The sequence below is a fragment of the Haematobia irritans genome, chromosome 2 (assembly GCF_050003625.1).
Source record: "Haematobia irritans isolate KBUSLIRL chromosome 2, ASM5000362v1, whole genome shotgun sequence".
Lineage (NCBI taxonomy): Eukaryota > Metazoa > Arthropoda > Insecta > Diptera > Muscidae > Haematobia > Haematobia irritans.
The window spans coordinates 104,188,290-104,201,838 of NC_134398.1; the positions used below are offsets into that span (position 1 = coordinate 104,188,290).

At 38.4% G+C, this 13,549-nt stretch overlaps 1 long non-coding RNA gene across 1 annotated transcript; it reads right to left on the bottom strand.

Annotated features, from left to right (window-relative positions):
• Positions 1 to 1,176: 1,176 nt before the first annotated feature.
• On the bottom strand, positions 1,177 to 8,349 carry LOC142223602 (uncharacterized). The gene is made up of 6 exons (XR_012718816.1): positions 7,550 to 8,349; positions 7,436 to 7,488; positions 3,844 to 3,954; positions 1,896 to 2,222; positions 1,537 to 1,794; positions 1,177 to 1,466 (listed from the first exon to the last, which is right to left on the bottom strand). It is a non-coding gene; the product is annotated as an uncharacterized LOC142223602 (long non-coding RNA).
• Between the last annotated feature and the right edge of the window lie 5,200 nt (positions 8,350 to 13,549).

Below are 13,549 nucleotides of genomic sequence, written 5' to 3' on the forward strand. Positions count from 1 at the left end.
CTGTTAATTGATGTAAATTTTAAAAAGTGAATATTGAAAAATTGTTTTTTGAATAATTTTTTTTTTTTTGTCAGAGGGCGAACCAAGTGAATGTTAGGAGGTGTCTAGCAGACAGGATACTTACTTATAAGTCCCAATCTAATAAAATCGACGTAAGTTTAATCGAATAACTTGGATATGTGGGAAATTGGATTTTGAACATGACTTCTATCCATATAGGTACAAACTGCCTCCTGGGTATCAGGAGGCTCGCTTTTTTTCTGGCAGGCAAACATTTCAACCAGTCGTTATAAGGAAAGTGGCAAAAAGGGAATCCCATTGAATGTCCTTAGGACACAGCAAGAGCCAGATAAGTTTGTACGGAGATTAAGGTAGGACAAACCATTATATTTGACTCAACTATAAAATATCGATAAAGTAGTGCGGGTCGGTGGTCATTGGATCAGCTCGAGTAATATAACGATATATCGAAAGTCTGCGTTACGTGGCGATAGATACAGGGGTGGCCGTCAAGTAAGTGCTCCCCTAGTGGCCGTTAAAAATTGTTGACCACCGTTCTGGGAACACTTCAAGAAACATAAATATACATATATATATATTCACCACTCTGAGTGAGAGTGTGTGGGAAACCAAGTCTTTGTGCAGACAATAACCCGGTTAAATCGGTTTTATCATATGGGCTAATTATTCATGCCCAAAGTAAAAGATCTAAATGAAAAACCAACATACAATCAAAAACTAGTTCCTAAGTTATTGTATAGGTATTTTTTATCAACGTATTATAGTTATTTTTATATACTCTTTTAGTGAAATTGATTTAAATATTTTTTTTGTGTGTTTGGCCAATAGGCTAGTTTTTGTATCCTTTTTACGTTTTTTTTTTATTCGTCGTAGGGACTACAATAGTTTTCTTTTTGTTTGCTGTGGTTTGTAAATGTGGATTTAAAGTGGAAAAGATCCAAAAATCTAATATAAGAGAGCTCCCTTATTTAGATTAGTATTTGTAGACTATGGTCAGCCAGAAATTGGGCATTGAAAACTTTTGTAGGTTCTAGGCGTTTTTGAGTTTAAATGTTTGATATTGTGCATTTCACATATTAATGATTCTCACCTAGTGTTTTTTTTACATATTTATAATACTCCATTTCAATAATCTTGATTTTTTTTTACTTTTTTTTTATTAATTTATTTTCGGTAAAAATAATTTATTTTAAATACTATAACTTATATGTGTTCAAATTGATTAAATTAGAGATTAGGGTTACATATATTGTTCTAAATAAAATTTTTATAATATGATTTGAAATTGTAACGAAGATTATGATGTGGTAAATTATTCTAAAAGGGGTAGGTGAGCGCGGGATGTAAGGTGTGATGTGAGCGGACTTGTGGGACCATTCGGTAAGATTTTGTGGAGTTCGAGTGGTCATGGTAGGGCGGGCGGCTGGGATATAACATCTTGTCCCCTGTTTGGAAGAATGTGTGTATTAGAGTGAGTAAATTTGTTTTTATACATGTATAGTTATTGATACGGACCTGGACAAGGGCAACGGGATGGACCTCCTCTGGGAAGCGATTGTGCTGGCTGGTGTGTGAGTTGCTCCTTTGTTGCATTAGGGTAACCGTAACAATATGGCGCCCAAACGGAAGTAGCTCGGCAAGATTTCTTGTCGTGGCGACCAGGAAATAGTGTATGACATCTAAACACGAGAAATAGACCAATAGTATATTTGCAATAGCCCAACTAGAAGCTCTGTTTAGAATATGGATAAGTAGGGGTTCTTAACAGCCAGTCTGGAATGATTAAAGATATGTTGTGTTAAGAGATCTTACTTAAAAGTTTTAGAATAGGAGTGGATAGATTATATACAAACTGAATTTTTGTTGTGACGTACGTATTATATTGGTAAAACGGGACTAGCACACAGGATTCAGGTAGAAGGTATAATAGAGTAGATTCCGTTTACTTATATGAGTGACCAAATGTGTAATTAATGACTTGATAGCCGTTCTGGCGAGGCTAAAGGACTGTGATATCCAGTATTTAAATGGACACATTTGCTAGGGTCAGATGTAAGGCCCTAAGAAGGCACAGATTCAATTGATTTTAATTTTATGTTATGGTGACTAACGCACATTCGGAAAAATTGCTCCAAGGAGAGCCAACAGATAATATGAAACCGCACACATCACATCTCACGCCTACCACCCCAAATGAAATTCTGAAAAGAAATAAGAAAAGTAAAGTAAATTTATAAATCGCTAAGAATATTTTTGTTGGAAGATATATGTATGTTGTTTGTTTCACTGATTGTGTTAAAGTAGGTGAAATTGTTAGGAAAACAGTTTAAATAAATTTTTTTTGTTTGCGAAGTAATGAATATTGAGACTCGGTTACAAGCTAAAAAGAAAAGAGCTAGACCAGAAAGTTTTGACGCAAATAGTTCTATTCAGTTCATAGAGAAAAGGCCCAGGGAACAGACTATTATGGAGGGACAGGAGGAACAAGTTCCTAATGGTGTAGTTGATATGTCGAGTTCTATAAATGGACCGAATCAGGCTCCTATGAGGGGTGAGTCTTTGGCTTTGCATCGATCGCTGGAAAATAGAGTCGAATTGGTCCAAAATGAGATGGGGGATATAAAAAGGACTATAAATGATTTATCACGGGCTATCAGGGAACTTACGATCGCAACAGCCAGTATCAGATCTGATGTGGGGTCGAATCCTCCAAATGTTAATACTGACGGGCAGAATAGGGAGTCTGGTAATGGGATTCGTCAGGAATCGGCAAATGGGGTTCAGCAGGATTCGGCTTCTAATGCTTCAGATAGGCAAACAGTACCGAGGATACCAGCAGCGACACCACATCCTTGGAGGGAGAGAATAAGGCTGGATAAATTAGGCCTAGTTTTTGATGGCACTTCTCGCGGTTTAGGGGTTGAAGATTTTATATACCGGTTGGAGCACTATCAGATGCAATATAATATTCCATGGAAAGAAGTCATTAGGGATTTTCCATTGATAGTAACGGGTCCGGCTGAGTCATGGTACTGGCTATTCCAGAAAACTCATCAATTTCACGATTGGGAAAAATTGAAACAATGTCTCCTAAGTCAATATCAGTCTTCGCGGTCCAATTTCGAAATTTTAACAGAACTAGCTCAAAGAAAACAACAGGTGAACGAGTCGATTGATACCTTCTTTCACATTATGGGCCAGTTAAGGGCAAAATTAATGCAACCTGTTTCAGAATATGATATGATCAAGATAATGAAGAAAAATGTGAAGGAAAGTGTTGGTCGTATCGTATATCCGATTCAAGTCTCGTCGGTAGAACAGCTGAGGATAGAATGTAACGAGGCAGAACGAAATTTCCCGAAAAGGGACATGAGAAATATGGTTCAGTCGGCGCGTCCTATTAGACAGGTGAACGAATTGTACCAGGAAGTATCGGAAATTGATTCGGAATCGGATGGCTATGGAAATGATTGTGAAGAACTAGAGGCGTTACAATTAAATCGTCAAAATAATGGAGCACTTTTATGTTGGAATTGTCGGAAGTCTGGGCACGGATTTAGGGATTGCGAATCGACAGTTAGAAGTTTGTTTTGTTATAAATGTGGGAAACCTGGTTTCACGACACCGAAATGTCCTGTGTGTCAACAGGGAAACCGCAGCAAGGGCGTGGAATTTGGAGGGGGGCCACGTCCGAGCGAGAACCCCGAGAAACGACAGTAATACTACGAAATAAGTCTCGGCCCATAACGAAGAAGGAGATAGCGAAAAATTTAGTTAGTACTAATCTTCAATTTTATGAACCGGGGATGCGACATTACGTACCATTAGATGTTAGAAAATCGAATTATGATCTAGTTCGTGACCGGATATTCCGAGATGGCTCACAAGGAGGGAATAAGACCCCAAAAGTACCAAAGGTTCGGCAAAAGTTTGCTGAAAAGAGGAATAAAATTAAAATGGTTATTGAAACAATTAAAAAATCAGTATTAGGGAAGATCCAAGAATATTTGCCATTGTTGAAATAGAAAATATGGAAATTAAAGGGTTATTGGATAGTGGAGCTTCGGTGAGCGTTTTAGGAAATGGATGTAGAGAATTTATAGAGAACCTAAATTGTGTCATCAAGCCTATTTGTTCAAATATTAAAACGGCTAGTGGAAATAAAGATAGAATTATAGGGAAAATTAGTACTAATATAAAATATAAAGATTTAGTTAAGGAAATAGATTTATATTTATGTCCTGATTTAGAGCAGGCACTTTATTTAGGAATAGATTTTTGGAAATTATTTAATATAGCCCCTGATTTTTTAGATGTTGAAGAGATTAATATGGAACAGCTCCAAAAGGAATTTGCTAATGAGAATGTTGAACAAAAATTAAATCCACACGATTTGACAGCTGAGCAACAAATGAAGTTACAGGAAGTTGTTAGGAAATTCGACACTTTTGAGGAAAAAGGACTGGGTCGTACAAGTTTGGAGAAACATTCTATAAAACTAGTTGAAGGCGCGGTTCCAGTTAAGGACCGACATTACCCATTATCTCCAGCGGTTCAGTCAATAGTTTACGAGGAAATAGATAATATGTTGAGGTTGAAAGTTATAGAAGAGAGTGAAAGTCCGTGGAGTAATAGGACCACAGTTGTGAGGAAGCCAGGGAAAAATAGATTCTGCTTGGATGCCAGAAAATTGAATAAATTAACTATAAAAGATGCATATCCACTTCAAAACATTGATGGCATCCTAAGCAGAATTGACGAGACCCATTATATAAGCAGTGTTGATCTTAAGTACGCCTTTTGGCAAATCGAGTTGGATGATGAAAGTAAGCCCTATACAGCTTTTACAGTACCCGGACGGCCTTTGTATCAGTTTCGCGTGATGCCGTTCGGGTTATGTAACGCCGCTCAAAGATTATGTCGACTTATGGATCGAGTGATTCCGCAAAGACTTAAGGAACATGTTTTCATTTATCTCGACGATTTATTAGTAATTTCAAGTGAGTTTGATGAGCATATTCGACTATTGGGGGAAGTGGCTGATTGTTTAAGAAAAGCCAACTTAACTATCGGTTTGAAAAAGTCACATTTTTGTTTCAGGGAGTTAAAATATCTCGGTTTTATTATTGGAAATGGTATGTTGAAAACTGATCCAGATAAAGTTCAGGCAATTAGAATGATAAAGATACCTAGGAATCCTCGCGAAGTTAGGAGCTTTTTGGGTACAGCAGGCTGGTACCGTAGGTTTATAAAAGATTTTGCTTCAATATCAGCACCGCTTACCGATACACTTAAGAAGTCAAAAAAGTTCACTATGAATGAAAATGCTATAAATGCTTTTGAGGAATTGAAAAGGGCTCTCACGACAGCACCTGTGCTAAAGCATCCCGATTTTACGAAAAGGTTTTATATACAATGCGATGCTTCAGATTATGGAATAGGGGCTGTTTTGTTTCAGATCAGTAATAATAACGAAGAGCATCCGATTGCCTTTTACTCTCAAAAACTTAATTCTTGTCAGCGAAATTATAGTGTTACAGAAAAAGAGTGTTTGGCTGCCGTTATGGCAGTTAAAAAGTTTAGACCCTATGTAGAAATGATGCCATTCACGGTGATAACAGATCACGCTAGTTTAAAATGGCTGATGAGCTTAAAGGATTTGAGCGGTAGATTGGCACGGTGGTCTCTTCAACTACAAAATTTTGATTTTGAAATAGAACACCGTAAGGGTTCTGAAAATGTTGTGGCAGACATGCTGTCGAGATCTCCGATTGGGATAGATATCAGTGAACTCGCAAGAGAGGATTTGCTGGATTTTGAGACCACAGAATTCGAAGGAGAAGAGTATATGGAACTGATGAGAAATATTAAGGAAAATGAGGGGAAGTTGCCAGACGTTATGGTAAAAGACGGTCTTATATTTAAGAAGACAGCTTTCGATCAGGAATTATCAGATGAATATGTTTGGAAACTTTGGGTTCCTGTTTCTCTCACTCATCTTATTATAGAAAAAGCTCATTCTGCACCTACAGTAGCTCATGGCGGAGTGACTAAGACATTGGAAAGGGTGAGACGGTTTTTCTACTGGCCCAAAATGGCGACTCAGGTGAAACAATTTGTAAAACAGTGTCAGGTTTGTCAGGAAACAAAGGCATGTAACCAACGAATGATGCCGACTATAGGGCAAGAAGTTGTGACGGACAGACCATTTCAAAAACTATATATTGATTTCCTGGGGAAGTATCCGCGATCGAAAAGTGGTAATGCGTACATTTTTATTGTTGTGGATCACTTCACCAAATTCACCTTTTTGAAAGCTATGCGCGAGGCAACGGCTAATAATGTAGTGAAATTTTTAGTAACTGAAATCTTTCATAAATTTGGTGTCCCAGAAGTGGTCCACAGCGATAACGGGGCGCAGTTCGTATCGAAGGCATTCCAAGACATGATATCGACTTACGGAATAACCCATATGAAGACTGCTGTTTATTCGCCACAATCGAATGCCTCAGAAAGGGTTAACCAATCGGTAATAGCGGCAATTAGGAGTTATCTGGACGAAGATCACAGGGATTGGGATCTCTATTTGTCAGAGATCGAATGCGCATTGCGGACATCGGTCCATTCGGCTACAGGAGTAACCCCATTTTTTTCACTGTTCGGCTACCATTTGTTCACTAATGGGGCGGACTATAGGCTGGCCCGGAAACTTGGATCTCTTTCAGATAATGAGATACTAAATTTGCAGAGGACAGAAAAGCTAGAGATTATTAGGGAAAAAGTGAAGAAGAGTATGCATGATGCCTACGAACGTAGTGCACAAAGATACAACAAACGGGCCAGGATGGTGAAATTTGTACCTGGCCAAGAAGTGTATCGTCGCAATACTGTTTTGTCAGATTTCGCGAGGGATCGTAATGCTAAATTTTGCAAGAAGTTTTTAAAATGTAGAATAGTGAAGCCTGTTGGGAACAATATGTTCCAACTGGAAACACTTCAGGGTAAACCGCTTGGTAATTTTCATGCTAAAGATATAAAAGTTTAATGCAATAATAAATTTAGAAGCTGTGATATTACGGTGCAATATTAGGATTAGAATGCAATTATATTGGATTTATGTTTGTGTTCGTCCTAATATTAAGTCTAAATTTATGGTGCAATATGCTTCTTTATCTGTGATATTACCCTGTAGGTCTGTTCGTTTTTATAAAAGCTTCCAATTACTTAAATATCTTTTGTTTAGTTTTCTTTGAGTATACAACTGTTTTAACTATATATATATTCATATACCTTTTTTTAGCTTAACCAATTTCTAATAATAGATCTCAGTCCACTATACATTTGGTTTAAATAATCGTAGAACCCTTAGAGCTATGGACCTAGATATTTAAATCGAATACTAGAGATTTCATACCTGAAGTTCTGGCAGGGAGAAAAAAAAACCGAACGTTACATAGTGCAATTGACCTGAAATGAATTCAATATTTTTACAAAGTAACAAATCTCATACTTGTGAACAACTTCGTACTTCCCTAATAGTCAGTATGCTCATGGAGTAGTATCAGGGCCCGGCTAGTAATCTCAGGGCGTGGGAGTTCCCCACGTGATGTCCCTGTGCTCACACAATGATTTACGAGGCCCGATTTCACCGCACACCCGTCCTGTCGGCGTATACTGGACAGCCCTGGTGTTTTGTTGCGTGTGAGGCTAAGTCCAGGACGAAAAAAAATTTTGCGTGGGGGGTACTTTAGGTAAGGCCTTGTCGCTACGTGGCAGCCTCGATGCCACAAGATTTCGCCAGTCCCCAATTTATGCTGGTGATGGGGGGACTGGAGAGAGCTTTGGACACCGCGGAGGGTTGGTCAAGTGCCCACAATGAGCCAACGTGTCCAATTATACTTTTGTTTTTTTTTGTGTTTTTTTTAGTAAGGGGAGGTTAGTATGGTAGTTTTGTGTTTTGGTTTTGGGGGGGATTAGTTGGTTAGATATTAGTTTTTTTTTGATTTCTTTATGTTGTATCGTTGGGATGGCCTTTTCGTTTGGTGGCATTCATCCTTGGCAGGGAAGCCTCCTTTGCGGTTGGGTTTTACCGCGACTTGCCCCGAACCCATGTTGAGTAGTCTGGGAAAATGACTGTGGCTGCTGGAGACTCCTGTGGCAGACAAACACTCTATGTCCGTCGAATGCCTCTATCACGGGGTTCTCCATCAGTCATAGCCATTCCACCAGAGCAGTCCAAGGAACCTGAAAATAAAAATAAAAAAAAAATAGGTTAATAAATTTTAGAAATGTAGGAAGAAATAAAAAAAATAGCGTGTAGACGCTACGATGAGGAGAATGATTTTTGACGTTTTCTCATTGACAGGGGTGGATGTGTTCATAACGTAGCGTTGCCAACCCCGCAAGGCATGGTCGTAGTAGAGAGTAGTCGTGATTAGAGCATGCCGGGTAATGCAGGTTTCATTCATGAAATTATCGTTAAGAGGAAAACGAGAAATTTAAGAGTTTTGAAAGAGAAGTGCCACTAGTGAAATATATTAAGAAGGAATTGAAGCGATAAATTAAATGGCTATAATGATGGCGATCGCTGGAAGTATTGAGGTATCGCGGCGTCGCTATAAAAGGGTGGAAAGCGTTTTGGCGAGCTGATAGTTTGCCATTTTTTGTTGGCTGAGCATAGGCATATATCTGTATTCAAAGGTAGTGCAGTATACATATAAAGTGAAGTTGGGAAAAGTGTTTTTTTTTTGTGCATAAAGGTTCGTTTTTGTGCTGTTAATTGATGTAAATTTTAAAAAGTGAATATTGAAAAATTGTTTTTTGAATAATTTTTTTTTTTTTGTCAGAGGGCGAACCAAGTGAATGTTAGGAGGTGTCTAGCAGACAGGATACTTACTTATAAGTCCCAATCTAATAAAATCGACGTAAGTTTAATCGAATAACTTGGATATGTGGGAAATTGGATTTTGAACATGACTTCTATCCATATAGGTACAAACTGCCTCCTGGGTATCAGGAGGCTCGCTTTTTTTCTGGCAGGCAAACATTTCAACCAGTCGTTATAAGGAAAGTGGCAAAAAGGGAATCCCATTGAATGTCCTTAGGACACAGCAAGAGCCAGATAAGTTTGTACGGAGATTAAGGTAGGACAAACCATTATATTTGACTCAGCTATAAAATATCGATAAAGTAGTGCGGGTCGGTGGTCATTGGATCAGCTCGAGTAATATAACGATATATCGAAAGTCTGCGTTACGTGGCGATAGATACAGGGGTGGCCGTCAAGTAAGTGCTCCCCTAGTGGCCGTTAAAAATTGTTGACCACCGTTCTGGGAACACTTCAAGAAACATAAATATACATATATATATATTCACCACTCTGAGTGAGAGTGTGTGGGAAACCAAGTCTTTGTGCAGACAATAACCCGGTTAAATCGGTTTTATCATATGGGCTAATTATTCATGCCCAAAGTAAAAGATCTAAATGAAAAACCAACATACAATCAAAAACTAGTTCTTAAGTTATTGTATAGGTATTTTTTATCAACGTATTATAGTTATTTTTATATACTCTTTTAGTGAAATTGATTTAAATATTTTTTTTGTGTGTTTGGCCAATAGGCTAGTTTTTGTATCCTTTTTACGTTTTTTTTTTATTCGTCGTAGGGACTACAATAGTTTTCTTTTTGTTTGCTGTGGTTTGTAAATGTGGATTTAAAGTGGAAAAGATCCAAAAATCTAATATAAGAGAGCTCCCTTATTTAGATTAGTATTTGTAGACTATGGTCAGCCAGAAATTGGGCATTGAAAACTTTTGTAGGTTCTAGGCGTTTTTGAGTTTAAATGTTTGATATTGTGCATTTCACATATTAATGATTCTCACCTAGTGTTTTTTTTACATATTTATAATACTCCATTTCAATAATCTTGATTTTTTTTTTACTTTTTTTTTATTAATTTATTTTCGGTAAAAATAATTTATTTTAAATACTATAACTTATATGTGTTCAAATTGATTAAATTAGAGATTAGGGTTACATATATTGTTCTAAATAAAATTTTTATAATATGATTTGAAATTGTAACGAAGATTATGATGTGGTAAATTATTCTAAAAGGGGTAGGTGAGCGCGGGATGTAAGGTGTGATGTGAGCGGACTTGTGGGACCATTCGGTAAGATTTTGTGGAGTTCGAGTGGTCATGGTAGGGCGGGCGGCTGGGATATAACATCTTGTCCCCTGTTTGGAAGAATGTGTGTATTAGAGTGAGTAAATTTGTTTTTATACATGTATAGTTGTTGATACGGACCTGGACAAGGGCAACGGGATGGACCTCCTCTGGGAAGCGATTGTGCTGGCTGGTGTGTGAGTTGCTCCTTTGTTGCATTAGGGTAACCGTAACAAAACATCCCATGCTTTTGCCATTCAATGACCCAATAAGTCGACTAATCTTCGAATCGTTACATAAGGAAAATAAGCATTGCACTCGCACCGCACTCTTTGCTACGGTGAGACAACGCTTCTGGTCCATCAAAGGAAAGCATTTGGCTCGTGAAACTGTTCACAAATGTATTCAATGTGCAAGATCAAAACCAAAGCTTCTGAAACAAATTATGGGAAATTTGCCAGAAACAAGAGTAACGCCTGCAAGGCCCTTCATAAACGCAGGGGTAGATTATTGCGGACCAATCTGGGTACATTTCAAAACAAGAGGAAAACGACCTCAGAAAGCATATCTTGCGATATTTTGCTGCTTTTCAACAAAGGCCGTTCATCTAGAACTTGTAACGGACCTTACAACCGATGCCTTCATTGGGGCGTTGAAAAGATTCATTGGCCGAAGGGGCCATTGCCAAAACCTATATTGTGATAACGCTACCAACTTCGTGGGAGCAAAAAATCAACTCGCAGAGCTGACAACCTCGTTATTCTCAACAACAGCTCAAGAAAAAATACAAAGAGAATGCGCAACTAGAAGCATTACTTTCCACTTTATACCTCCGCGATCTCCTCATTTCGGTGGACTTTGGGAAGCAGCTGTAAAATCCGCTAAAGGTCTTCTGATAAAGGAAATATCGAGTGCATCCTTGACTTATGAAGAAATGGAGACCATTGTCATAGAGGTTGAAGCGATACTAAACTCTAGGCCAATAGCACCACTACCAAATGATCCTAATGACGCCGCTGCACTGACTCCGGGCCATTTTTTGATTGGAGAACCTCTAACTGCTCAAGTAGACGTCACAGCCCAAGCAACAACATCAACTTTGGCAAAACGATGGGAGTTAGTATCCCGAATAAAACACCAATTCTGGAAAAGATGGTCCCAGGAATATCTCAATGAACTCCAGCAGCGTAATAAATGGCAAACTGCATCTCAAAATCTGCAATTGGGCACTATAGTCGCAATTAAAGATAACTTGCCTGTCATGAACTGGCGACTTGGTAAAGTCATTGAAACTTATCCAGGGTCAGATGGTTTCGTCAGGGCAGCTGCAGTAAAAACCTCAAGCGGTATCATTAAGCGAGCCATTCACCTACTCGCTCCTCTCCCTCTAGAACAAACTAACGACGAAAAAGGAGATAATTCATTTCCGCTTAGCCGCAGCGCCGCATCTAGCGACAAAGACAATGGTTCACCACCTCCAAAACGTGCTAACCTTCCCACAACCAGCATGCTAGTTATTCTAGCATTATTCCTCCCACTAGTGATGTGCCAACAAGTTACCTATACTCCGATTAAAGGCAACCCCGGTATAAATTTTGAGTGTATTGGTAACATTAAGCCAATTCTATCAGAATGGAAGCTTCTGATATATTTCGAACTGGCACCTCTTCATAAGGAACTGCAGCTCTTCATCAACGGAACCAATTCCTTAGCGAAAACATGCAATCACTCACACTTCCGCGATCAATGTAGTGACCTAATAACCCATTTCTACAATATCCAGAAAGATTTGCCAGCCACTCCAGAAAATCTCGTTCTACGGAAGAAACGAGGGGCAATAGATATAGTCGGCAACGTAGCAAATTCATTATTTGGTGTTCTGGACTCAAATTATGCTGAGAAAATGTCAGGAACAATCAATAGTATTAAAACCAACGAAGCTCGACTGCAAGACCTACTGCGGAACCAAACATCATTTCTGGACTCTACCCTTAATCTCATGAAGCAATCTGAAGCTCGGACACAGGAGAGTTTTGAAAAAATAAATTTTAAAATAAGTAGACTCATGAATCTGACAAACAACGAAAATATCTACCGCTCTCAACTCATCTTATCGCTCAGTATCCAGTTAAGTCTAATTGCAAATAACTTGCAAAAAATGCATGTTTCCATGACGGATTTGTTGGCTGACACTCATCATGGTCGAATCAGCCCTCTTCTACTAACTCCACAACAATTTGCTGTCGAGGTAGCTAATATAAAGGCTAACCTACCGCAAGATTTAACACTACCAGTAGTAGAAATAATACAATTATATGGCATCGCAACAGCTCATGCCTCAATATCGAACGACCATATTATCTGCACCTTGTTCATTCCATTGTCAAACCAGGATGAATATGACCTATTTTACCATACACCAGTTCCACAAGTGGTAAATAATACTCTAGTAGCCCTCATGCCGACATCAGAAATGATAGCCTTTAATGCTCATCGTGATCAATATTTTACAATGGATAACATCAAACTACTTGACTGCAACTCACTGGATCACAACACCTTTTTATGCCCAAATGTCCAAACAGTTTACCATAAAGGTGCACAGATTTGTAGCTGCGAAGTCCATCTATTCAATAACGAATCTGACCCTAGCTGCAATATCGAAGCATTATCTAACCACAATGTGTGGTATCAACTCTTTAAGAAAAATCAATGGCTGTTTGCCACTGATGCACAGCTGAAATTAAGTACAGTCTGTAATGGTAAAAGCAACTATCAGCCTTTACAGGGTACTGGAATATTAACACTGCCAGCAGGTTGCACAATAAAAAATGAGATGATTACTATCAACAGCCACCCTACACCAGTCCAGTTCATACAATGAGATGTCATTCTTCAATACACTACCTAACATGGAAAATATAACGCAAGCGTTCATTCACCGCTCAAGTTTCGAAGAAATAAATCGTTTGCAGGCAGAAGTGAAGGCACAACTACGTGAAATTCCATCAACCTCAAATTACCATGCAGTTCATAGCCTTATCGTTAGCTACTGTGGATTAGGACTTATTGTAATCGCTGTTGTGGTCCTACTAACAAAGTGCATTTTTAAGAAAAGGGCCAACATGCATATATCACCACAGCCTGCTCCAAGATCAACATGGGACATTTCAGTAGACCCATCCTAAATAAAACCTACAAGGTAACCGGAATTAGCTTATACAAGCCTCTCAAAATTATTCACGACTCCCCTCGGGGCCGCAATATGTTTATTCTTCATGATTTTTTTTATTTTGTTTTGACAAAATAAAATAAATCTCCAATAGAATAAAATTAAAATCTGCTGCTCTTTTCATTCTT